This window comes from Crocuta crocuta, unplaced genomic scaffold, assembly GCF_008692635.1.
Source record: "Crocuta crocuta isolate KB4526 unplaced genomic scaffold, BGI_CrCroc_1.0 scaffold299, whole genome shotgun sequence".
NCBI lineage: Eukaryota > Metazoa > Chordata > Mammalia > Carnivora > Hyaenidae > Crocuta > Crocuta crocuta.
In genome coordinates, this window is record NW_027532747.1 from 11,767,997 (window position 1) to 11,795,132 (window position 27,136).

At 43.8% G+C, this 27,136-nt stretch overlaps 1 protein-coding gene and 1 long non-coding RNA gene across 4 annotated transcripts in view; one reads left to right on the plus strand and one right to left on the minus strand.

The window, feature by feature from the left end:
• EFCAB11 (EF-hand calcium binding domain 11) overlaps window positions 1-27,136 on the plus strand; it is a 148,345-nt gene that overhangs the window by 96,721 nt on the left and 24,488 nt on the right. The window lies entirely within an intron of this gene.
• On the minus strand, window positions 1,020-12,333 carry LOC144245536 (uncharacterized). Of its 3 annotated transcripts, XR_013339286.1 has the most exons (4): window positions 12,237-12,333; window positions 10,511-10,654; window positions 9,936-10,298; window positions 1,020-1,489 (listed from the first exon to the last, which is right to left on the minus strand). It is a non-coding gene; the product is annotated as an uncharacterized LOC144245536 (long non-coding RNA). The 3 variants fall into 3 exon arrangements; XR_013339284.1 differs by lacking the exon at window positions 10,511-10,654; XR_013339285.1 differs by lacking the exon at window positions 10,511-10,654 and having other exon boundaries at window positions 12,230-12,333.

A 27,136-nucleotide genomic window follows, 5' to 3' on the forward strand; every position in this document is an offset into this window, starting at 1 on the left:
GGCTCCTGGCTGCCCTCTGTTTCTCCACCTTCAGCCTGCTTCTCCCTGGGATACAGCTCACGTGCCTTTGCGCCATCACCCCATAAACCTCTGCTTTCCCGCAACAGTGCCCCTCACTTCCAGGGGCAGCGAGAGATATCTTCCCAAAGCCCCCTTGGAGTTAAGCCTCTGGGCTCATTTTGCAAGAGAGCTGAGGAACGACATGAAAGGCATTTCATTCTATCACTGACTCTTAGAAATATTGGAAGGTTGTTTCACACAGATACATTACTGTGATAGCTATTGGCTATTCAAAATACAAGGAAGCCTTAGTTCAAGAATGCTCAGAAAAGTAATATAAGAGGTATTCCAGGACAAGAAAGCATTTCTTTTGTAATGATAAAAAATGATTTTGTTCAATGGGATGGGCCTCCTTGAAAATCATATTAATTTGCTTCTAAATTAATTTGCTATTTTGCTGAAAGCTATTTTCAGCAAACGATACCTTGTCCTGTACATGCCCAACTCCAGCTTTTGTATTTAAAAGATGCATTTACCAAAGTTTCATACTTGTATGAACTTCTGATGCATAATCAGAAAGTACTGATGGAAGAGAAATGGATAAGCACACATTTTAAAAGCCGTTCTATGTTGAGCATTCCTCTTAGCATGTATTCATTGACTAAATGAAGATTTTTTTTTTTATTTTGACCTGTATCTGCAAGAGTAAAAGAATATTTCACCTTATCTTTTAAGAAGAAAACCAGCAAGACAGTTGTGTTTTACTTCCAAAGTTAGGTATCTTCCTAAACAAAATCCATTTGTACCAAATCCCTGATCCCTCGAATCCTGCCTCCTCTAGTGCGTACCTAGAGCGAGACCCAGAGCTAGTGAGAAGTAAACCTGGACAGTCTACCCCAGAATGGTCCAGAAAAATTACCGAGGAGAATTTACCTTACTCCGTATGATGGGGCCTGGGACCGGAGGGCTGATACCCAAAGCCAGATCCCAGAAATAATAACAAAAATGCATCCAGAAACTTGAGCTGCAGCCAGGACTTTATTAAGGCACAGGCATCAGCACCCCGGGGTGGAGGCAAAACCACGTGTTGGGTGGAAGGAAGCAATCAAGAAGCCCCAGAGTAAAAAGTAGAATTAGTTCTGTAGAAGGAGCTCAGGATGGAGGTCAGGTGGGGAGGGCCCGTGCCCTGGGAAGTGTCATCACAGGCACCCAGGCTAGCTTGGATCTCCTTCCTTGTGTCATCCATCTGGCCCAGAGACCCTCTCCAAAGGATCCATGGCCTGAAGTGGGGGTGGGGGTGAGGTCCAAAACGATTGTCTTCATCCTCAGGCACTGTTTACCTTGGTTCACTCTGTTGACGACGTTTGCATTGGTGCCACAAAAGCTGAGGTAGGTGAACCTTCAAGAACTGTTCTTCCAGTTTGTAGCATGAATCAAGGCAGTAGCACCAAAGTGTACTCGCAGTCATTGCGTTCTGCATCACCTTGCCCTCAGGGGAAAAGATTGACAGTTTCACTTAAGAATATCCTTGGTGAGGGGCGCCTGGCTGACTCAGTTGGTTGAGTGTCTGACTTGGGCTCAGGTAATGATCTCATGATTCATGGGTTCGAGCCCCGCATCAGGCTTTGTGCTGACAGCTCAAAGCCTGGAACCTGCTTTGGATTCTGTGTTTCCCTCTCTCTCTGCACCCCTCACCCTCTCTCATCCTCTCTCTCTGTCTCTCAAAATTAAATAAACATTTTAAGAAAAGAATATCCTTGATGAAGCAATAAGTATTATCTTATTAGGGGCGCCTGAGTGACTCAGCCAGTTAAGCATCTAACTTCAGCTCGGATAATGATCTCACAGCTTGTGGGTTCGAGCCCCGTGTCAGGCTCTGTGCTGACAGCTCAGAGCCTGGAGCCTGCTTCAGATTCTGTGTCTCCCTCTCTCTCTTCCTGCACTCTGTCTCTCTCTCAAAAATAAATTAACATTTGGGGCACCTGGGTGGCTCAGTCACTTAAGCGTCCGACTTCAGCTCAGGTCATGATCTCATGGTTCGTGGGTTCAGGCCCCACATCAGGCTCTGTGCTGATTGCCAGCTCAGAGCCTGGAGCCTGTTTCAGATTCTGTGTCTCCCTGTCTCTCTGACCCTTCACTGCTCACACTGTCTGTCTCTCTCTCAGAAATAAATAAAACATTTAAAGATTTTTTAAATAAATTAACATTTTAAAAAAGAATTATTTTTGTTAAATCTCAATCCTCAAGTGCACATCTTTTTAATATGCTAAGAAGTATTTGTACAGCATTTCTGTTACATGCTGAAGCACAATGGTTTGTTCTCCAGGAAAAGCTCTTTAAGTTGGGATCTGAACTGACCACTGTTTTAATGAAACACTATTTTTACTTGAAAGAATGACTGACAAACTATCGTTATTCAGACTTGAGTATTTGGTCAGCATTTTCTCAAAAATGAACGATGTGAGCCTGTCATTTCAAGAAAAACAACTGACAGTGCTTGTTGCCAATGATAAAATTTAAGCTTTCAAGTGAAAATTAGAATTTGGGAAGCTTGTATCCACCACTGTGAGCTTGACAGTTTCTCAATACTTAAAGATGTTTCTGGTGAATTCAATGGTGATATTAACAAATGTGATTTTTTTATATTGTATAATGAAACGTGTTAACATTTAAACGATCTGTGTAACTCAGTGAATTAATATTTTTCAGATAACCAATGCCTGATATTACAAAACCGTGCTTGGGTAAAAGATCTATTGAAAGTACAAGATATACCACTGGATTTTAATGTAACCAAGTGTGAAAAGTTAATTGATATGGTTTCACATTCTACATTGCAGCTAGCCTTTAAGAAACGACCACATATTGAGTTACAGTGTAGCATCAGAAAAGAATATCTGCAATTATCTGAAAAGACCATTAAAATATTCCTACCCTTTCAGCTACACGTCTGTGTGGAACTGTATTTTTCTCTGCATACTACAATCATGCCACCGCAAAGGGAATTCAGCAGCAGATAGGAGAATCTAATTTATCAAGCAATATATTGAAAAGACTTACAGGAATACAAAATCTCTTCTCACTGTTTTGTTTTGGAACATTTACCTAGTTTTCACTTAAAAATATGTCATTTTGGGGCACCTGGGTGGCTCAGTTGGTTAAGCATCCGACTTCAGCTCAGGTCATGATCTCACGGCCCATGGGTTCGAGCCCCACATCGGGTTCTCTGCTGACAGCTAGCTCAGAGCCTGGAGCCTGTTTCACATTCTGTGTCTTCCTCTCTCTCTGCCCTTCCCCCACTCATGCTCTGTCTCTCTCTGTCTCAAAATTAAATAAAACCAAAAATAAATAAGTAAAAATAAAAATGTTATTTTTGTTAAAAATGCAGTGAAATTGTTGTCATTGTTAATGCAGTCATATTTTGAAGTTTTCTCAGCTATAATTTTGAATACGATAAATATTGATAAAGTTTATATAAATAGGGGCTTTTCAGGGTTCTCAAGGTTTAAGAGTGTAAGGGAATCCTGGAGCCACAAATTTTGAGAACCACAGACCTAGTGTATATGGAGTACCTACCTTCCCGGGGCCTGGGCTCGTGCAGGGACAGTGTGGTGTACTGGACAGACGTGGACCTTGCCAACAGAACTACTGGTCACCTACAGTTAAACGGTAGTTCCCGCGGAGTGTGGGAAGCACAGTGATGGGAGAAGCACCAGGTGACGTGGGGGCACATTGCTGGGGTACTTGGCCCTGTGTAAGGAAGACCTGGCAGGAAGTAATGCCTCTGCTGGCTCTTTTCTCTTTTAAACATATGTTTTATTTGAGACAGAGAGACACAAGTGGGAGAGAGGGGCAGAGGCAGAGAGAGAGAATCTCAAGCAGGCTCCATGCTCAGCGCAGATCTTGACTCAGGGCTTGATCCCACAACCCTGGCATCATGACCTGAGCCACAAATCAAGAGTCAGATGCTCAACCAATTCAGCCACCCAGGTGCCCTCTACTGATTCTGGAAGGATGAATAAGAGTTAGCCCAGCAAAGAAGAGAGGTTGATTGCTTTGGGTGTATGGAAAAGCATGTACAAAGGTCCCCATGCAAGAGATCATGGCTTCGTTGCAGAAATAAAAGAAGTCAAGTGTAATTGGAGCACAGAGTAGAGGCAAGATATGAAGGCAGGCTAGAGGACAGTGGCCAGATTATGAGGGGCTTTGTTAGATCAGGAGGGAGGGCCGCCTCCAAGGGAAAATGGAGAATCCTGGAGGGTTTTTGAGGAAGGAGAGTGGCATCAGATTGCATTTTAGGCAGATCTCCCTGACTATAGACAATGGATATCTAGAGGTAGGGCGACTGGTTAGGGGTCATTGTGGCAATCGGAGAGAGCTGATGGAGTCTGGGCTATGGTATCGCTGAGGTGTTGGAGAAATGTGGATGGATTTAAGAGGTGTTTGTGTGGAAAAGTTTACAGATCCAGGTAAATAGATTGGTTGTGGTTAGAGAAGAGTAGGGTAGGCATCAAGAGTGAATCTAGATTTCAGGTTTAGCCCTTGGGAGTAAAGATAATGTCCATTGACAGAGGGAACATAAAAAGTACAGCTTTAAAAAGGAAAAGGATGCACATGGGTGGGTCAGTCAGTTAAGCATCTGACTCTTGATTTTTGCTCAGGTCATGATCCCAGGGTCGTGGGATTAAGCCCTGCATCAGGCTCCACACTGAGCATTGGAACGCGGTTGGGATTCTCTCTCCTCCTCTCTCTCCCTGCTCCTCCCCCACTCATGCTCGCTCTCTCTTTCTCAAAAACAAAAACGAAAGATTTTTTTCTTTAATTTAAAAGGGAGAAGGATGGGGCGCCTGGGTGGCTTAGTCGATTGAGTGTCCGACTTTCGCTTAGGTCATGATCTCGCGGTTCGTGGGTTCGAGCCCCGGGTCGGGCTCTGTGCTGACTGNGGGAGAAGGATGGATTCCATTTGGACCATCTTCAGGCTGTCCAAGAGGAGATGCCCACTCAGCATTTGGATCTGCAGTTCTGAAGTTGGCGGGGAGGCTAATGTGGACTTGAAACATAGATTTTGAGAGTCATCAGCATATGAACAGTAACTGAAGGCAGGAGCTGAGTGAGATCTCTCAGACAGAGGATTTAAATGAGAAGGGAAGTCTGCCTAAGAGAGAACCAGAGGGCACACCAATAATGGGGGCCTAAAAGGTACCCAAAGAATTAAGGGAATCCAGCGACAGATGTGGCCATTGAGACTGAGAGGGAAGAGTGTCAAGAAGGGAGGAAGCGTCAGTGGTGACCAGTGCTGTCAAGAGGTCAGTAAGATGAGCAGTAAGAGTATCTTTTCAGGAGTGCTTGGGGGGCTCAGTCAGTTATGCATCCGACTTTGGCTCAGATCACGATCTCACAGTTCGTGAGCTCGAGCCCTGCGGCCGTCTCTGTGCTGACAGCTCAGAACCAGGAGCCTGCCTCGGATTCTGTTTCTCCCTCTGTCTCTGCCCCATCCCCCGCCCATGCTCTGTCTCTCAAAAATAAACATTGAAACAAAATTTTTTTTAAAAAGTGTCTTTTCAGTTTAGCAACAAGGGAGTAATTACTGAATCATTGACTGCACCCAGAACAAGTCAGTGGAGTGGTAGACTCCAACAGCTTGGAGACAGGGGAGAGGTTTGGTGGAAGAGGGAGGGGGAAAGACTGCAGAGGGCATGAGAGGCGGGAAAACGGAGACGGATTGATTTGAGATTATTATGATTTCTATGGGGAGGAGCCCATTAGAGAGAGAGAAGATTAAAGACATAAGAGAGAAGGTGGGAATCAGTAGAGTGAGGTTCCAGAAGAGTCAGGAGGGGAGGAGATTTGGAGAGCAGGTGGAAGGAAACCAAGTCTCCAACAGGGAACCAAGGTCCAATCAAGGCTTGATGTAGGGAGCGCATTAGCATAGATTAGTTTAATTAGAAATGGAAGTTCCATAATGCTTAGTGAAAAGGCTTAGGAGTAGGAGAACAGTGGGAGTTTAGAGAAAGGACTAGAAGAAAGGAGAAAAAACACAGCAGTGTGAGGAAGAAGACGAAGAGACCAGAAGGCCAGAGGGACTCACCAGAGTGCCCAGGCTCAGCAATTATGAAGAGAGAGGCAGGAGGCACAGAGAGCTGTATCTTATTTTAGATACTGGTAATTTAATTACAGTAGGCTTATCTTTTTACACAATGATGCATTTTCATATCACAACCTAAAAATTACTCTCAACAATAGTAATTTTTTTTTTTTACTGAAACATTATTTTCTGGCCAATTCCAGTTATCCTTATGAGTTTCTGTTGTTTACTTTAATGTTCACCAGGTTAAGTCTTCAGTTTTGCTACTGCCATCAAGAGTTTCCTATGTAGAAAAATCTATTCATTATGAACACATTTATTGCTTCATTGAGTTGCCTATTTAAAATGCAGAGAACCACAAATTAAATGTAGTGCTTTTCCATTTTGAAAAAAAGCAGATGAATGGGTACTATTTTCTTGAATACATCATGTTTGTCTTACATAATTAACAGTCCAGATTCATAGGCTAACAGATGCCAATCCTTGCTTATTTTGATATTTGTTCCTCATTGAAAGGGATGCTTCCTAAGACTTGTGTGTGCCATCCTGTGCATCAGAGAAAATGATAAGGCAGATGTAATGGAGACAGTTGCTAGTCGGGGGGGCAGGTAAGTGGTCAGCAAAGAGGTTGGCCTCCAAAATCCATTTCTCTGAGGTAAATTATGCAAAGTAGAAAACAACTTCATTGAAATTATAAAATAAAAATATCTCAAGCAGCTTCCATGTAAGATTAACCCGTTAACGGGGCTTAGTCGGTTAAGTGTCTGACTTTGGCTCATGTCACGATCTCACACTTTGTGAGTTCAAGCCCCGCGTCGGGCTCTGTGCTGACGGCTCAGAGCCTGGAGCCTGCTTCAGATTCTGTGTCTCCCTTTCTCTCTTTGGCTTGCACTCTGTCTCTCTCTCAAAAATAAATAAACAATAAAAAAATTTCTTTAAAAAGACTAAACCACTAACTACTACTTTCAGATTCCAAGTCTAAAGCCCTCTATTAAATATGCATTAGATATAAGACTTTGGTATTTATTCCAGAAGCATTCTTTAATGACATACCCTAATTCCGCTCAATTTCTAACATTGGTAAATGTGGGTATGCCATATGGAATATGTGTAAGTGTGAACTACAGTCTAGTACAAGGGCACCGTTAAATGAGAAATCTGCGGGGGCGCCTTGGGTGGTTCAGTAGGTTAAGCGTCTGACTCTGGATCTCAGCTCAGGTCATGATCTCACAGTCATGAGATAGAGCCCCGAGTCAAGCTCCAGGAGCCTGCTTGGGATTCTCTCTCTCCCTCTCCCATGTGCAGGTGTGTGTGTGTGTGTCTCTCCAAAATGTTTTTTAAAAATCTGCCATTAATGCTTAGTGGATCTAATCTGGAAGTCAGTGTATTTTTTTAAATTTCTTCCTGCTGTAACCTCAAAGAGGCCTTGTGTTCTGTTTCTAAGCCCATATAACAGATCTTCCTATCAGGGAAGCTGCTGCGTGCTGATGGAGAGAGCTTTCTCTTTGATGCCACTTGATGCCGCCTAGTCTCACCAGGCTCATAGCCCTATTATCTGTGTTAAAAACAGAGAAGCTGCTGCGTGCTGATGGAGAGAGCTTTCTCTTTGATGCCACTTGATGCCGCGTAGTCTCACCAGGCTCATAGCCCTATTATCTGTGTTAAAAACAGAAGCCCCTCTACCCTCCCTGGTTGCCTCATCCCCGTTCCACTTTGATCTTCCTTTGTTCTGATCCACCTCCACTTTCCTCTCCTTCAGGATGTCAGAGGACGTCCCTGGGATCCTTTATCTCCATTGTAAACAAACTTTCCCACATCCTTAACTGGAAGGTAAAACATTGCATCAGACTTCTTGCTTTAAGTGACACTTGGCTCTTTCCCGAGAGCTTCACCCAGCGGGTCTTTTGAGCAGCACCGCTCAAGAAGCGAGATGCTATTTGGAGACCGTCATGTCCTGCCCTCTGACAAACCCTACTCTTTTGTACTGTCGTCCACCACCCTCCACATCACTGCATCACATAGAGGCTTCCCCAGGTCCAATGCCCTGACATCATCTGGGAGCCCCTCAGCCTTTTAGCTTTTCAGTTCCTCCATGCTCTCAGTTCAGTGACCTTCGTCTCCATCACCTTAGCTGTCTGCTCCCATAACCGTACCCTGGATCGCTACGGGAAATGTATCATCTCTGAAATCTCACATCCAGAAAACTGTTTTCCATGATTTAGGACCTCTGATACAATATTGAGTAGCAAGAACATTTAGTGGCATCCATATTGTGTTTCTGGCTTTTCATAGGAATGTTCCTAAAGTCTCACCATTTAGTGTGTTGTTGTTGCATAGGGTTTTGCTGGAAGGAAAAATCCTGTGTTGTCTAAATCTACTAAATTTTTCCATTGTAAACAGGCACTGGACTTCTTTGAATGTTTTTTTCCTGTACATGTGAGATGCACATATTGTTTTTCTTTTAATCTGATATTTGCATCACGAAATATTTTCTCCTCCAGTTTTTCTCTCCTTCTGAAACTTCTTTTAGTTTAAGGTCTGTGCTTTCCCTTATATCAATCTGTGTCTCCTTAATTTTCCTTTTGGTTTTTTTCCCTATCCATTTTTAGATATCTGTACTGCAGTCTGGGAGATTTCCACAGTTTTGTTTTCCAGTTCACTAAATCTCTCTTAAGCTGCATCAAACCTGCCAGTTATATTTGTTCATTCCAAGATTTTCAGCTGGTTCCTTTTTATTTCTATCTATTCTTATTTCATAACCTTAAATGTTTTTAATTGAGGCATAATTGACAAATAACATTAAATTAGTTCCAAGTATACAACATAATGATTAAATGTTTGTGTACATTACAAAATGATCACCACAATGTTAATATTTCTTATGTTACATAGTTATTTAAAAAACTAGTTTCTTCTTGTGATGAGGACTTTCAAGCTCCCCTTTCGTAACAACTTTCAAAGATGCAGTATGCTCTTATTAACTAGTCACCGTGTTGTGTATTCCATCCCCAAGGCCTTTTATTTTATTTTATTTTATATACAATCTTCTGCATATTACAGTCTCATTTGATAGCTACTGTTCTTCCATTATGACTTTGAGGATTTTTTTTAATGTTTTATTTATTTCTAGGAGAGAGAGAGAGAGAGACAGCGTGAGCAGGGGAAGGTCAGAGAGAGAGGGAGTCACAGACTCTGAAACAGGCTCCAGGCTCTGAGCTGGCAGTCAGCACAGAGCCTGACCCGGGGCTCGAACCCACGAACCGCGAGATCATGACCTAAGCGAAAGTCGGACGCTTAACCGACTAAGCCACCCAGGCGCCCCTATGACTTTGAGGATTTTAAAAGTCTTCTTCAGAGTGTTCTGTTCTATTTTCTCAAATGTGAATTGTCTCATTCATTGGACTGTCTTTAATCACACTGCACATCCTTACATATTTTGTAATTTTTTTTCTTTTCTGGAGAGCATAACTTCCCTATGGATTTGTTTTACAAGGGTTCCTCTGAGGGGTGGTTTGGAGATCCTTAGCTCTGGAACAAGTCATAAATTAAGCATGGTTTGGGAATCCCACTGTAAGGAAGTAACAGTCTCTGAGCTCAAGGGCAGTACAGACTGAGCTGCTAGTCAAATACAGGCATCTTGTCTTCATTTCTAGTCACAGGTAATTTGGGGACTTAACCCCAACTGAAATAACAGAACTAATCTCATCCCACCCTCCCTGCCCCCTGATAGCTGTGGGGCATATTCAGTCCCTTTCCCTTTGCAGATATAGAAACCCAAGACCCCCAGTCTTTCTGGCACCTGCCCCCACCCCTATTTCACAATGGCCCCAAAGTCTTCATCATTACTTACCACCTGGGGGCCATTATCTTTTCCGATTGACAGAGGGATTCTTTTCTTGTTTTAAAAAATGGTTTTAATTAATCGAGTCTCCAGCCAAAAATAGAATCTCGTTCAGATACTTAAATTTAAGAGATTTGAATGAAGACACTATTTACAGTAGTATGGGAAGGAATGAAGAATCCAACAAGGTCATTTGAGGTGCCCCGAGACTAAGAACAGCAGAAGGCTGTGACCACACAGGTCCTGAAGAGGCGCAGGAGGAGATGTGGTGATCGGCATTCAGGGACAGCTCGCACTGCGACAAGGCGACAAGGCACCTCCCGGGACAAGCTGAGTTTGGAGGGAAGTAGCCGTGGCCGTTAGAAGGCAGGCCTAAAGCAGGGAGGGAGCAGGAAAGAAATAACCCATGCTGTCTCTTCCCACCTTCCTCTCTCTTGCTGGTACCTTCTACCGGGCAAACCCAACTAGAAGACAGCCAACAAGGGAGCCCAAGTCACGTGATCCAGAGGGGCCCAGAGCAGAGCAGAGAATGCAAATAGAAAATAAACAGAACAAGGCTTATGTGAGTTTAAAAAATATTTTACCTGTTATTTCTGTATGTTGCCTCAGACTGAGGATTCTCAGCAAGTGTTGATTCTGCCATGTTGACTCAGAAATCTAAGAATCCCTGCTTCAGCCTCTTACCCAGATGACTCCGTCGTTCAGGCACAGCCCTGACATTTGCATGCCTGGGACAAGGGTACACGTGGAATCCCGCACACTATGTGTGTGCGTATGTCTATCTGTGTATATAGTGTATGCATCTATATATTATAAAGCAAAGTAAGCTATTAAACTTGTTTTCTCTTTCTACCTTGACAAATATACTTTAATAACAAGGTAGAAGGCAAAGGTTTGATTTAGAAACCATCAATTCCTTGAAGGTCCACATGGGACATCGATAGCCCCTGTCCCCTGGCTCTGCTCCCAGTGGCAAGGGGGTCTTATACTATCATGTGGACACCAGCGCTCACTGCAAGCTTCATCCACATCTCTTACAAAGAGCCACCCTTTGAGAAGGCCCTCAGGAAGAGGCCCACACAGGCCTAGGGCCGTTCAGGTAGGGAGTTAATCCTAGGGTCCCAGGCGCCTGTAATGTCCCCTTGAAGGTGGAGGGTGTAGGCCTGGGTCGGCACATCCTGCAGGTTCTTTGCTATGTGGAGAGGGGTGGAGCCAGATAAGAGCCAGAGCAGAGCCCTCCCAGAATGTGGGGTCCAGGGCAGGGTCCCATTACACTTGATCTTCAGCTTCATCAGGCCCTCCAGTCCCTTCCCACCTCTCTCAGAGGGTGAGGCTCCTGTGAGGCTGCCTTCCTCCCCTGTCTAGGGTTTAGACTCTTGGCAATGCTCTCACCGTCCCAGCTCCCCATTCTTCCACCATTCCAGCCTGGCAAAACCACAGCCACGGCTCAGCCCAGCTGTCTTTTTTTTTTTTTTAATATTTTTAAAAATTTATTTCTGAGAGAGAGAGAGAGAGACAGCGTGAACAGGGGAGGGTCAGAGAGAGAAGGAGACACAGGCTCCAGGCTCTGAGCTAGCTGTCAGCACAGAGCCCGACACGGGACTCGAACCCATGAACTGTGAGATCATGACCTGAGCCGAAGTCCGACGCTTAACCGACTGAGCCACCCAGGCACCCCATCAGCCCAGCTGTCTTCTGCCTTACACCGAGGTTCCAGAGTGCTGGCAGTGTACACGGGACATGCAGTATATACGCGTCCCTCCCAGCTGGGCCCCTGCGCCGCCAAGGGTCCTTCTTCATTCTCCAGGCAGCTCTTTCCGGGTTCCCACAGGAGCATTTTCAAACCTTTGCCACTTCTGTCAGGTTCCTGCCCCACCATCCTCCCTGTCACACTCAGCAAGTGGCCTTGCTTCCCATCTCTTAAGAAAATTGAAGTTTTGGGGCTCCTGGGTGTTTCAGTCAGTTGAGTGTCCGACTTCGGCTCAGGTCATGATCTTATAGTTCCTGAGTTCAACCCCTGCATCAGGCTCTGTGCTGACAGCTCAGCGCCTGGAGCCTGCTTCAGATTCTGTGTCTCCTTGTCTGTCTTCCCCTGCCCCACTCATTCTTTCTCTCCCTCTCTCGATCTCTCTCTCTCTTTCAAAAATAAATAAACATTAAAAAAATTTTTTAATCCAGGTTTTAAAAAAAGGAAAGAAAATTGAAGTTCTCAAAGCAAGAATATCTTTCACTCCCTGCCCCCTCTACATCTCTACTGTTGATAAGGACCGCGGGGTCAGGAGGCTGGGGGTCCCACCACTCACCACTGACCTTCTGTCACAGTGGCGAAGGTGCTGTTCCCTCCGCCCCACAGTCTCGGATAGACCCTTCCACAGTGGCCCCCGTCTGCTTCCTGTGGTGCAGCAGTTAGCGTCTCTAAGGGAAGCTATGCGTTCAGGCCCCACCCACCCCTCTGTTCTCACATCCAGATCCCTTCCAGTCCACTGTGACCTCATTTCTGCCCCGGGGACTCCTCTGTAACCGCTCTGACCAGGTTCAGCAATGACCTCTCTGCCGCTAAAACCAGCGGGTGCTCTAGTTGTTCTTCATAGCACTCAACACATGCAAGCTCACCTCCTCCTTAACATGCTCTTTGCCCTTGACATCCACGCTCTTCTGCTCTCCCGGCCAACCCTCCCAGTCTGCTTCCCTTAAATGCTGTCTCCCTCAGAGTCCTGCCCTCACCTGCTTCTCGTATTCATTATACTCCCAGAGCCTGGCCTTACGAGATGCTCAGTCAGTATCAAATTATGTGTGCAAATCAAGCTGCTGGTTTCTAATTCAAGCAATATACTCAAAAGTCTTTAAAAGTTTAAGCGAGAAGGAGCAAACTTTGTTCGTAAGGACACGCATTTCCAATTATAAGTGATGTATTACTTATTGTGACTGGGGTCCACTGAGGGGAAAAAAACCATAATAGCTTATTTCAGAACTAATATGGCTATACGTTAGCAACAGAAATGATGTAGCTATCTTATTAGAAATACAACAAAGAGATTACTTAGCAGCTGTCTACCCACACTGTCATTTCATTTTGCTCTGTGGTTCTTGGCAGAGAATCTAGACAAGAAAAAAAAAAAATAATTAAGCCACTCTCTGTTCTCTCAGACTAAATGATCTCTGCTGTTCTGGGAAACAAATCTTAAAAGGCAATGTGTATTCCATGATTATTGGAAAAAGAACATTTTCAGAGGTTCCCATTCCCCCCCTCCATCCCCCCGGAGACATGCGGTTAAATGTGATGGTCCCTTCCCTTCCAGGTCTCTTAGTTTTATGTTCCATACACAGAAGTTGAGGACCCAACGCCGGCCTGAGGGCCATAATTAGATCGTGAAACTCACTTTGAAAGAAAGAATTCCACAGAGGTCTATTTAGGGCTCTCTTTTCACTGAGATAAAGAGATACTGAATGTAGAGCATTCATTTGTTTATTCATTCATTCAACAAATAATTATGTTAATAGCCACTTATAGTCATCTTAGGATGGATATTATTTAATGTGCAGAAAGCTGCTTGGCAAAAGAGATGCTGAGCTTATTTTTAACTTTATTGGGTCTTCACCTGCCAAGGTTTCTTTCCCCACCTTCAGACTGTGAGCGAGGTTGACGCTGCCCAGGCACAGTGTTGTATTGTCAGGATTCCATCCGTCCCTGCCACATCATCATCAGAACAACGACTGAGTCTTGATAGCTTTGCACTACTTCTGCACTGAAGGAGAAGGAGAACTCTTACCAGTCCAGGAAGAGAAGGAATGGTGAAAATTCAATCCGAAGTCAGGTTGGGGTGCCCAGGTGGCTCAGTCAGTTGACTTTGGCTCAGGTTATGATCTCACGGTTCGTGGGTTCGAGCCCCGCGTCGGGCTCTATGCTGACAGCTAGCCTCAGAGCCTGGAGCCTGTTTCAGATTCTGTGTCTCCCTCTCTCTCTGGCCCTCCCCTGTTCATGCTGTCTCTCTCTCTCTCAGAAATAAATTTTAAAAACCTTTAAAAAAATGTTTTTTTAAATAAAAAAAATCAGAAATCAGGACTCCATTGCCTGCTGATTTGTACAGTTCACACGTTCACAGCCTGAGTATAAACTAAAAAAGTGATGTTGTGACCACTTCAGTTTTTGTGGCCATGACCGAGGACATGAACCTGGCTAACAGAGAGATAGATGAGACGTGCAGATTTCATGGGGGAGAGTATTCATGCTCTCAGTCTTCTGGCATTCCCCACACGCCCAAAACAGCAAGCACACAGCAGAACTGAACGCAGCGCATAGCCCAGGGAAGAACTCGATGCGTGTCAGCATGGGAGTGTAAAAGTCATTGCCTCCAATAACATAAATGTGTGACTTCGGCTGCATGTGAGGTCATGGGGAGTGGTGGGCTTGTGTCACACTGGAGAACTCCCATCCGATGTTCACAGCAGCGTTATCAACAAGAGCAAAACTGTGGACAGAGCCCACGTGCCCATCGACTGATGAAAGGATAAAGATATGGTGTATAGATACAATGGAATATTACTCAACCATCAAAAAGAATGAGATCTTGCCATTTGCAGTGATGTGGGTGGAGCTAGAATGTATTATGCTAAGTGAAATAAGTCAGAGAAAAAAATATGCCATATGATTTCATTCATGTGTGGAATTTAAGAGACAAAACTATTGAACATAGAGGAAAGGGGGAAAAAGAGAGAGTAGGGGGGAACAAACCGTAAGAGACTCTTAATGATAGAGACCAAGCTGAGGGGTGCTGGAGGGAAGGTGGGTGGGGATGGGCTAGATGGGTGATGGGCATTAAGGAGGGCACTTGTGATGAGCACTGGGTGTTGTAAGTAAGTGACGCATCACTGAATTCTCCACCTAAAACCAACTTACCCATATATATTAACTAACTAGAATTTCAATAAAAACTTGAAAAAAGAAGTTGATAAACTCTGTGCCAGCCATACAAACACATGTCTGGAGACTCAGTCCTGCCCCATATTGAGTTTTCAATCTCTGTATCATGACTGTCCCTTGACTTATTTCGTCTCTTCCCCTTCCGCTTGCTTTGGTTCACTCTTCCCCCTCCCGGTGCCAGTCACCCCAGATCTCCAACTGCTTGACGCCTCAGACAAAAGCTGCAATCAGAAAATTTCTGCCTGTCTCAAAGAACAGCCCTAACACAATGTACCTGGGCTTGAGAATGTTTGCGTGGGTATGAACCAAGCAGCATTTAAAGCACTGTAAAGGGACACCTGGGTGGCTCAGTCAGTTAAGCATCCGACTTTTGCTCAAGTCATGATCTCACGGTTTTTGGGTTCAAGCCCTGCATCAGTCTCTGTACTGACAGCTCAGAGCCTGGAGTCTGCTTTAGATCCTGTGTCTCCCTCTCTCTCTGCCCCTACCCCGCTTATTCTCTCTGTCTCTCCCTCCTTCTCTCTCTGTCTCTCTCAAAACTAAACATTAAAAACTTTTTGAAATAAAAGAGCACTGTAAAAATTTTTCAGTCTTTTTTAGTTTTTATATTGCATATATGATACATGTTCTTTATTTAAAACTTCTAATAATAGGGGCGCCTGGGTGGCTTAGTCGGTTAAGCGTCCGACTTTCGCTTAGGTCATGATCTCGCGGTTCGTGGGTTCGAGCCCCGCGTGGAGCTCTGTGCTGACTGCCAGCTCAGAGCCTGGAGCCTGTTTCAGAGTCTGTGACTCCCTCTCTCTCTGACCCTCCCCTGCTCACGCTGTCTCTCTCTCTCTCCTAGAAATAAATAAAACATTAAAAAATTTTTAAAAAAATTAAAAAATAAAACTTCTAATAATACAGAAATAAAATAAAATGTGTGCATTCCATTCTCCCCTCTGCCAATCCCATTCTGCATATAGATACAATTAGCAGTCTGCGGTGTATATGTCCACATTTTTTTCTGGGCATGTAAGCTAACATACACACGCACACACTTACATACATAGATTATTTACAATCTCATTAAAATGCTACCATACATTCTGCAACTAGCTTTTTCGTATAATACACATCTTCATCCCAGTATGATTATATCACATGCTTCATCACGGCCGTTCCTTCTGCAGCAAAGCGGTGCAGTGACTTACATAACCACTCCCTACGAGTGACATTTCCGTCGCTTCTAGGTGGTTTCCTATTTTTCTGTTCTTATTCAGCTCTCTGCTCGGATATGTCATAGGCATCTTCATGGTCAAAACCTAACGTTTTTCCATCCTAATTCATGCTATCTACACCCTTTGTGTTGCTTATGCCAAAAACCTCAGTGTCACCCCAAGCTCCTTTCTTTCTCTTCCGTTCCGCATCCATCATGTCAGTGCCTCTGCTGCCCCCCGTCCAGGCCGCCACCACCAGCCGGGCTCCCAGCCCAGCCCCATGCTTCTGCCTTTGGCCTGCGTCTGTTCTCAATTCTGTCCTCCACCCAAGGGAGGACAGGGATCTTTGTAAATTTTGTTTTTAATCTATGTTTATTTGTTGAGAGAGACAGACAGACAGAGCACAAACAGGGGAGAGGCAGAGAAAGAGGGAGACACAGAATCTGAAGCAGGCTCCAGGCTCTGAGCTGTCAGCACAACCCAACGTGGGGCTCGAACTCACGAACTGTGAGATTGTAACCTGAGCCGAAGACAGATGCTTCACCAGCTAAACCACCCAGGTGCCCCTCAAGGAATCTTTTTAAATGTGCATCAGGTCGGGCCACTCCTCTGCTCCCAACCCTCCAGTGACTTCTTATCTCACTTGCATAAAAGCCATCATCCTTACAGTGGTCAACGGTCAACGAGGCCTTAAATGATCTCCTCCCCCTCTCCCTCGACCTCCCCCTACCACCACCCCTGTCCTCATTTGTATCTCACCTGCTCACTCCAGCCACACTTGCCTTCTCACTTTTCCTCATTTAGGTGCATTCCTGTCTCAGGGCCTTTGCACATGCTTTGCTTTCCGTCAGCAGTGCTCTTCCTCTAGATATGCACAGAGCTTGCTTCCTAGCACTTGCAAGTGTTTGCTCAGCTGCCCCTTCTCCATGAGGTCTTCTCTGGCTGTGGTATTTATAAAGAACATACTTCCTTCCTTTTTTTTTTTTTTTTAGTTTATTTATTTTGAGAGAGAGAGAGAGGGCATGAACAGGGGAGGGGTAGAGAGAAAGGGGGAAAGGAGTGTGATGCGAGGCTCAAACCCCCAAACTGTGAGGCCATGACCTGAGCCCAAATCAAGAGTTGAAAGTTTAAGGGCGCCTGGGTGGCTTAGTCGGTTAAGCGTCTGACTTTCGCTTAGGTCATGATCTCGCAGTTCGTGGGTTCAAGCCCCGCGTCGGGCTCTGTGCTGACTGCCAGCTCAGAGCCTGGAGCCTGTTTCAGTATGTGACTCCCTCTCTCTCTGACCCTCCCCTGCTCACGCTATCTCTCTCTCTCTCTCCTAGAAATAAAAAAAAAAAAAAAAAGAGTTGAAAGTTTAACTGAGCCCCCTAGGGACCCCAAATCTCTACCTAACTTCCATACTCACACATACTTACCCTCTCCACTTGGGTGACTCCTAACATCCCAAACTTAACATATCCAAATATATTTCTCCCTATTTCAGTAAATGGTTTCACCATCCACCCATTGACTCAGATAAAAGTGCCCACAGGGCTTCCTAGAATTCTACCTTTTCTTTATCTGCCTGCTTTATCCCACATCCCTGATGTAGTTCCTCAGCAAATACCCTGAGTTCTATGTCCACAGTCCTTTGGGCAGTTGCTGCTGAAAGCGTGGTCTGCAGATTGGTGCTGGTCCGTGAAGTCTTACCGATCTGTGAGTAAGCATTAGGAGCAGTTTCGGATTATTATGATGGCCAAGTTGACAAGGGTAAACTCATCTCACTAAACACGGTATAGACCACTTCAGTATCGGCAAGCTGAAACAGTGAGCCATGAAGTACAAGTTGTGTAATAAATAATCACGTGCAGTGGAACCATAACGTAACGTGACATTTTATTAGATTTGTCAACTCGTGCCCTAAAAGTTTATAAAAATCTGTGAAGATGTAAGCATTTATTTTTACAACTTACATTTACAGGTTTTCATTTTTAATCGGCAATTTTCACTTTATGATTTAACACTATTAATTAGGGAGGTAAAATTTATGTTAGTTACTTTTCACCCTCAATTTATTGAAGGCATAACAAGCCTCACTGGAGGTTGTTTTTGTTTTGTTTTTTATCTTGGGAGGTTTGCAAGGGGGCAAGAAAATACTTAGCTTTTTTGAATGTGACAAGAGTATCAACCAAATGGTAAAAATGGTAGTGATTTGGAAGGACAAAAGACCCCAAGAGTTCATCTTGGTTTTCCCTGAAACCTACAGAGTTCAGTTTATAGCCGTCATTGATGTTGACATCCTGAAAACAGTGTTTAATCATTTGTAGAGATGTAGTCGCTACAAAGCAATGGAACCATCAAAATGTGTGGGTCACTGGCTTAGAAAAATTAAGTTCAAGAGCACAAAAATGTTTTGGAAGAATATTGGCCTAAAAGCCTGATTGAAGCAGATGTTCAATATTTTCACATATAAACATTAGGGCTTCTCAGCTTGCCAAGACTAAAATCCATATACGGCAGCCAAGACCTTAGTGGGGATTGTATCAAAGGTATTTGTTTGGAAATGTTGGGTGGATCCAGAGCAAAGAAGTTGCTCGAGTACTACTTTCAGGGCCTCGCTCACTCAGCATATTCAGGAACCGGCCAATAATATGAAAGACCAACTCACAGAGCGTTTAAAACTCTCAACGTATTTTTTCATCGCAGCGTGATAATCTCTCTCATCTTCCTGTTTGTGATGGCGATAGGAAGGAGAGATTTCCTTTGTTGCCGAGAAACATAACTAAGTCTGAACTATAGAACACTATGAAGGATGACGTTGTCAACGCATATGTTCAGAGTTTACATTCTGTGTAGGAGCACGTTCTGATGGTGTGGAAAACATCCTGGAGTAGTTATCCCAATTAAGGGGCTCACATCAGAATGTAAATCAATGTACTGTGTCTCTTGTGAGAAAGAAGAATGATGGAACTAAACAGTAGACATAGCGTCCTACTTAAAGTCGTGAAATTAGGTAAGAGCTGGTATGTTAAATTCTGGTTTATTCTCTCATGTTATATGATACTTTGAAACCAGATCCTGAAGAGCCAATACAGCCTGCTGAGGTATGATGATAATCAAGAGAACAAATGTTTGAGGATGTTTGATCTACAGAACAACTCACCATTTCTACAAAACCAGAAGACGGTTTCGTCCCGGCTTGTTGAAAATGTGAATTGGACAAACAGGGTTGCTTAAGCTCTTCAGTACTTTTAATGATCTCGCTTCTTCCATGCAAAGAAGAAGTGCAGCAAGTTTTTCAAGAGAAGATCAAAGGGCAAAAATGAAAGTTAGAAGCTTGGAAACACAGTTTCTACAGATTATTATGACACATATTCCATAATTTAACAATTATCAGTGATGTAGGTGATGATCTTGATATTGTACATGCATGAAAAGCTATCACAAAACACCTTAAAGTTTGATAAGGCATTTTAAATTTTCTTTTCCATCAAAAGAAGATCTGTGCCTAAAACATTCATGGATCCAGAATCCATTTCTTTCATCAAAAGATGATTTAAATGTAACTGTAACTTACAGGATACATCGCTGGAACTGACTTCTATTTAAGTATTTAAAGGACTCTGGAAACATAGCAGCACTCTCTTCATTTCAGATAAAACTTAAAAGGGAATAAAGTGAGTTTATTAAAACTGCTCCAAAGTCGTTTTCTCCGTTTTGTGAGACTGCAATGTCTCCTCCTCCTCCTTAGTCCTCTTCCTCCCCCTCTTCTTCTTAATTATTATCAAAATAAAACATAGAAACAGTTTAAATCTGCATTATCTCCTGCTATTAGTCTTGGCAATCTGAGATAAATTATTAAGAAGCAAGTCTGTTTGCCACACGAAAAACTTTAAATATTTCTACATAGTGTTGATTCAGACTGCGCCTATAACCATTTAATATGGGGATTCATGTTTCCTTCAAGATGAAAAAACAGCAACACGTGTCATAGTGAGCGGTGGCCCATATGCATACTTCCAGCAAATCAACAACATGTACCATTTTCCTACTTCTTTCTTTTTCTCTATATCATGTGTACCCTGGTTAATATTTATTGCACTGTAATTTCCTGTTTGTTAAACTAATAACATGAAATTGCAGCTTTTATCTTGTATGTCTTTTTTTTTAATTTTGTTTCTCTAATAATTCATTTTTATTAATTTTTACAAAGTATCAGTTTGCAGCAGACTGGAAAAATTTTAAAAGGGTCCTTCACTGCAGAGAATTTAAGCAGCACTGCCTTATGGAACTGAATATAAAATGAGAATTAATTCTCTTTGTAAGAATCAATTGTCTTACAAAGTCTCTCAGAATACCGGACATGCTCTCAGTAACTTTATTTTAAAAAGAGAATTGAATGAGGCACCTGGGTGGCTCAGTTTAAGCGTCCGACTCTTGATTTTGGCTCAGGTCATGATCTCACAGGTTTGTGGGTTCGAGCCCGGCATCAGGCTCTGCACAAACAGTGCAGAGCCTCCTTGGGATTCCCTCTCTTGCCATCTCTGCCCCTCCCCTGCTTGCTTGCCCCTCTCTCTCTCTCTCTCTCTCTCTCTCAAAATAAATAAATAAACAAAATAAAATAACAAAAAGAAAATAGTAGTGGAGCCTGAAACAGCCTCTGGCAGTATGATGTTCTCATGCTTGCAGAGGTTACCTGATGAAACCAGCAAATAGGGGAAGAATGAAAGTTAACACAAATGTAGTTTTTGTGCCTGGTGCTGTAAACTCATCATTGCAAATATTGGCTATCATTGTAGACAAACCTTTAAAAATCACTTCAATAGACAAGCCTTTAAAAATCACTTTAAGGTGCGGCTGGATGGCTCAGTCGGTTACGCTTCAGACTTCCGCTCAGGTCATGATCTCACGGTTTGTGGGTTCCAGCCCCACTTCTGGCTCAGTGCTGTCAGCTCGGAGCCTGGAACCTGCTTTGGATTCTCTGTCTCCCTCTCTTTCTGCCCCTCCCCGCCTCAAGCTCTGTCTCTGACTCAAAATAAACATTAAAAAAAAAAAAGAAATCCTCTGATATTCCTAAAAAAAATCACTTTAAAAGCAGTACAGTAAGTGGTGACATATTTGGAGATCATAAATATACATCTCAGGTTATTTATGTATATAATAACATTTTTTTAAATTTTTTTATTTATTTCTAGGAGTGAGAGAGAGAGACAGCGTGAGCAGGGGAGGGTCAGAGAGAGAGGGAGTCACAGACTGAAACAGGCTCCAGGCTCTGAGCTGGCAGTCAGCACAGAGCCCGACGCGGGGCTTGAACCCACGAACCGCGGGATCATGACCCAAGCGAAAGTCGGACGCTTAACCGACTAAGCCACCCAGGTGCCCCTATAATAACATTTTTAAAAACACACCTTTTGTAATCTGATGCAAATAGCTACAAAGTGGATTTGCGGGAAAATGTATAGCGTCAGTACCAGGCATAGAATTACAAAGTCCTGTACCCCAGACGACTTTATGGACATGAAGGTGACCACGCGCCCTGGAAAATAGAGCTAACGTTTCACAGGGAGCTCCGGTGCTAATGAAAACGTTTCTGGGAAGGTGCGCCTGACGACTGGACACACTGTTTCACGAGACGTGACTGCAGATAAAGCAGCGTGTGCCAGTTGCGAAGCTGTGGTTTCGCCGCCCCAAACCCGCCCTTCCCTGCGCTCTGCCTGGTGAGACTGGAAGGAGGACTCTGGAAACCACCTTCTGCATTAGCAGCTGCCTCGCACCCTGCTGGGGCCCCTAGGGCTGCGGAGACCGCCCGCCGGGTGGCTGGAGGGGAAGCCGTGGCCCCCTCCTGCCAGCGTTCTGGGTTCTGCCGGGTCGCCCCAACCGCCGATCTTCACTCCACACCTGTAGGTGGTTCTCGGTCCCCCCTGGCTCCCACCCGGCAGCCTCAGAGACCCCAGCTGCGGCCCCCAGCGCCCTCTGCGGTGGGCTGGGCTCCAGCTTCCCGGGACCCTCCGCCAGCCTTCTAGGTCTCTCTCTTCTTATTTCTTCAGCCCTCAGCAGAGTGGAGGCTTCATGGATTCATAGTAACCACCATTTTAAGGGCGCCTGGGTGGCTCAGTTGGTTATGCATCAGACTTCAGCTCAAGTCATGACCTTATGGTGTGTGAGTTCGAGCCCCGTGTTGGGCTCTGTGCTGACAGCCCAGATTCTGGAGCCTGCTTTGGATTCTGTGTCTCCTCCTCCCCTGCTCTCACTATCTCTATCTTTAATATTTAAATAAATATTAAAGAAAATATTTAACATAGGTACTACCATTTTTTACAACTTTTTCTTTCTTTTTTTTTTAAGCTGCATTGTTTCTCCTTTGCCTTTTTAGCCCTCCAGTACCTAACCTATTTCTTATATTAAATACCCTCTTTTTTTTAATGTTTTTTTTTAATATTTTTATTTATTTCTAGGAGAGAGAGAGAGCATGAGCAGGGGAGGGTCAGAGAGAGAGGGAGACACAGACTCTGAAACAGGCTCCAGGCTCTGAGCTGGCAGTCAGCACAGAGCCCGACACGGGGCTGGAACCCAGGAACCGCGAGATCATGACCTAAGTGAAAGTCGGACGCTCAACCGACTAAGCCACCCAGGCGCCCCTTAAATACCCTCTTTTAAAATAACTTCTTTCCTGACTGAATCTGACTGATCCTGACTTGGTACCAAGAGGGGCCCCAGGTGGTCTGGGGATGGTGTGGTTACGTCATGGGCCCTGAATGCCGAGCTGAGCCCATCACCAGTGCAAAGTTAGTAATCTGGGTTGTGTGGTGGCATCATGATTGTCAGCCCATCCCTTCAGGTGGATGGTGCCGTGTAGTGCTTCTGTAGCAAGTAACTTGAGGCCACCGTGGTAGTAGTGATGAGGCTACAAGTACAGAATGGGCTCTTTCTGCCCGGGCAGTATGTTCCTAGAGAAAAAAAAAAATGACAAACTCGAGCCTTTAAACACCAAGCTCAAGCCATAAATGGCGAACCTCAAATGATTCTACTTGTCTCCTCTTCACCACCACTACCCTACATGAGCCACCCCTTTCCTCCCCTGGTGTTTGCAGTAGCCTCCCTCTTTCAGTCCCCCATTCTGAAAATTCATGTTTATAGCGACCAAAGTACCTTATATCGCACTTGCCACAGTCGGTACGCATCTTGTGTGCACTTGCATGTGCGCCCCTCCCCCAAAGTGTTCTCCATCCGGCAGAGATCCGTCTGACCTGTTGGCTAATGTATGAGCCAGTATCTGTCTAATATCTATCACATAGTAGATGATCAATAAATATTTGTTGATTGACTGATCCTGGGAAATCATTTTCCATCAATGAATTTAAAGTGTTAGTTACAAAGCATCTCAAGCACGCAGAAAATCCCATAATCAACCCAGATACCTGCCAACCAAATTTAACAGGTTTTCACATTTGACCATATTTACTTCAGACTGCGTTTTTTTCTCTCTTTTTGTCTCATTTTTTCAAGAACCGTTAAAGAAACTTGTCCATTTCATCTATGTTCAAAATTATTGGCACAAGCTCTACGTGATAGTCTCATAATATCTTTAATGATTGTAGGATCTGCCTCTCAGTGTCCATCCTGATAGAGGTCATTTGTGTTGAGGGGGGGACGGCCCCTTCTGCTCAATCCAGCTAGAAGTTTAGCAATTTTATTGATCTTTTTAAGGAAACCCCTTTGATTTCATTTATTTTCTGTATTATGTTTCCATTTTCTAGACCATTGATTTTTGCTTTTCTATTTATTTATTTTGGTTTACTTCTGTTTATTTCCTTCTATTTATTTTGGTTCCTGGTTCTGTTTCTATGGACTGACTTGTCTCCTGCTTCTGGGTCACATTTTCCATTTCTTAGCATGTATAGCAATGTTTTCATTTGATTCTAGCATTGCTTTATTAGCTTTCTATCGCTCCATAGACAACTTGCCTCAAGATTACCAGCTTACAACAGCACCGATTTTTGCCCCGCGGTTGTAGAAGTCCTAAGTCTGTTGTGCTCAGTTGGGTTCTCTGCCTGGGGTCTCCGAAAGCCAAAATCAAGGTGCTGGCTGGGCGGGGCTTTTACCTGGACACTCCTGGAAAGAACCCGCTTCCTGGCTCATTCGGTTGTTGGTAGAATCCATTTTCCTGTGGCTGCAGGTTGGAGATCTTTTTCTTGCTGGCTCGCATCCATCTCTGCTCCTAGAGAAGACCTGTATTCCTTTTCCTGAGGCCCTGTCCATCATCAGAGCAGCAGGGGTGTGTTAGAGCCTTCCTGTGCTTTGAGTCTCTCTGACCTCCTCTTTTGCTTCCAGCTGGATAAAGGTCTCTGCTTTTAAGGGCTCATGTAATTAGTTTAAGTCAAGCTGGCTTATCTCACCTAATAATGTGACAATCACAAGAGCAATATCACATCCCATTATTTCACATCCATAAGTTCTGGGAACAAGAGAGTATGGCATCTCGAGATGCCATTCGTAAAAATTCTGTCTACCACAGTATGAATGTTACGATGTTCAGAGTCAAGAGTTTGAGGTCTTCTTTCAAGAGCATTGAAACTTGTTCTGGTAGGCTTGTAAATCAGCTTGATCTTCAAGGCCTATTTATAAACTTTGCTACTAATTTAGACCCAATCCTGAGGTGTGGCTATTCTGGTGTCTACTCAGTAACCAAGGTGTCTAACAAGATCACGCCAGTCTCACTTGTGGGAACCCCAACATGCACTAGCCTCTATGAGGTCTGGAGGGGTTCGGCTGTAAATGCCTTTCCCAAGTCATTGGACTCTCACCCTCTCTGTCCACAGGTATTTAGCTAGGCTCAAGGGAAACCCTTGCTGATTTCTGGAGTTCTTTTTCCGCATAGCTCTTTCCCTGCGGTACTCAACCCCACAGATTTCAGACCTTTGGCCACCCCGACCAGGGGTGCACCAAAGGTGGGGTGGAGGGAGCAGTCCAGCCTAGGGTGCTGGAAGTTTGAAGGTATGCTGTCTGAAGCTAATTTTAAAGTAACTATAAAAATAACTGAAAGCCTGTCTTCTAATTATCACCATGTCTCTGCAATTCCAATTAATTAGGGATAAAATACTTCTGGGAGGGGGGGTTGGGGGATAGGACTTTTGTTAGATTATGTTCTAAATAACTTATGAGGTTGCTTTTGAGTTGTAAGAATACATATGTAAACTTTAAGTTGCACATTATTATTTCTTCACTGTATTAAGCAGCTACATGTATTCATTTAGAGAGTGCCTTTAGCACAGTTCAGAATCATTTGAACTGACTTCAACCACAATTTGTGTTTCCATCTCCTGTGGCACAAGAACCTCCCATGTTTAAAAATGGATTTGGTGAAAACAGTGATAGCACATGGCTGTAAAGACAAAGAACCTGTTTGAGTTATTAAAATCTGTCCTATTATGTGACCGCGTAGGAGATGAAATTCGTGTGTAAATGTGAAATAGTGAAAGAGTGGGAAATGTGAGGCATCATATTTATGTTTCTTATGCATAACTTTTCATTTATACCAGAACTATTTTATTTTACTAAATTTGAATAATGTTTTGTAGCGCGATATTTGTTAATTTTTTTCACTGTTAATAGTTTTTTAAAACCAGAGAATGATTATTACATGATTATTACTGGAAGTGATGTTGTCATAGAGAAGAGAAGGTGTCAAAAAATGACGTGCTTCCCGTCTCAACTCAACTAGGCCACCATCCCCTGCTTGTATTTTCCTTCCCTGTACCTCCATCCAGATAGTACCTCTAGGCAGAAAGCCAGGGTCATCATGGGGTGCTCTTCACTCGTTTTTCTTCTCAGGGATCATAGGTCTTGCTCTCTGTTCCATCTCTGAAAGCCAATAAATTTTTTTTTTTCCTTATGTATGGTGGAAGGGCTGGTCTGGCACTCTCCACATTGGATTTGATTGTTGGTTATATTCCTGTTTCCTGGGTTAGCCTCTGGGTTCCATAAGTGTAGGAGCCATATGGTATTAGAGTTTTCCAGAAAAACAGAACAAGATACCTATGTAAGGGGAGAGAGACTTACATTAAGGAATTGGCTCACACAACTGGGGGGGCTGGCAAGGCCAAAGTCCGTAGGGCAGGCTGATCGTTGGAGATCCAGCCAAGGTTTCTTTGTTGCAGTCTTGAAGAAGGGCTGCTGCTTCTTTAGGAAACCTCACTCTTTGCTCTTAAACTTTAACTGTTTGGATGAGGCTCACCCACATTATGGAGGGCAATCTGCCTTACTCAAAGTCTACTGATTTGCAGATTAATCCCATCTACAAGTTTTCTTGTCAGCAACCTCTAGACTGGTGTGTGACCAAACAACTGGGCATCGTAGCCTAGCCAAGCAGACGCATAAAATTAACCACCACACAAACTTTATTTATTTTTACACCCCTAGGACCTAGGGTGGTGGGTAGGGATTAAGACCCGACAAATAAGAAGTTGGGCATAGGGAAATAATATTGGGATTAAGGCTGGAAGTAGAGGTTGCAGTAGCTTTGAGAGACTTATGTGAAGCAGTTAACTGTATTATGTGGGCAGAGTGGGAGTCTTCTCACAGTTTTTATGAGGGAAATACATGATGTCGTCAGTCTTGATGGCAGTGTGGGGACCGAGTTTTAGTGTGCAGAACTGTTACGGTAGCTACGGGGAGAGAGTGGCAAGGACCTGAATAATGCAGAGTCCTGGAAGGGGAAAGATCAGCATCTCACTAGTGGAACTAGTCGGAACAAGCAGAGAGCCCGTGGAGACAGCGTAAAAAGAAAGGAGAGAGGCACATAATTAATACTCTGTTGGAGAATTCTGCATTTACATTTCCTTTAGTTTCTTTTTGTATCCTTAGTGCCAGGACTTCTCAAATACTTTGGAGAAAGCTTTAGAAAGATGTTAATAAGACTCGAAAAAAAAAACAGGCCGACATGATTCTTTTTGGAAAAAAAATTTATGCTAACCATTCCACGTTTATACCTATAATCCCTTACTTTAAACTGTTAAGGTTTCTCTGTATCCTATTCCAGTGTTTAGCCACATGTAATCATAGGATTTTGTATAGTTATAATAATCATTTCATGTTCTCCTCTGAGGAAGTTT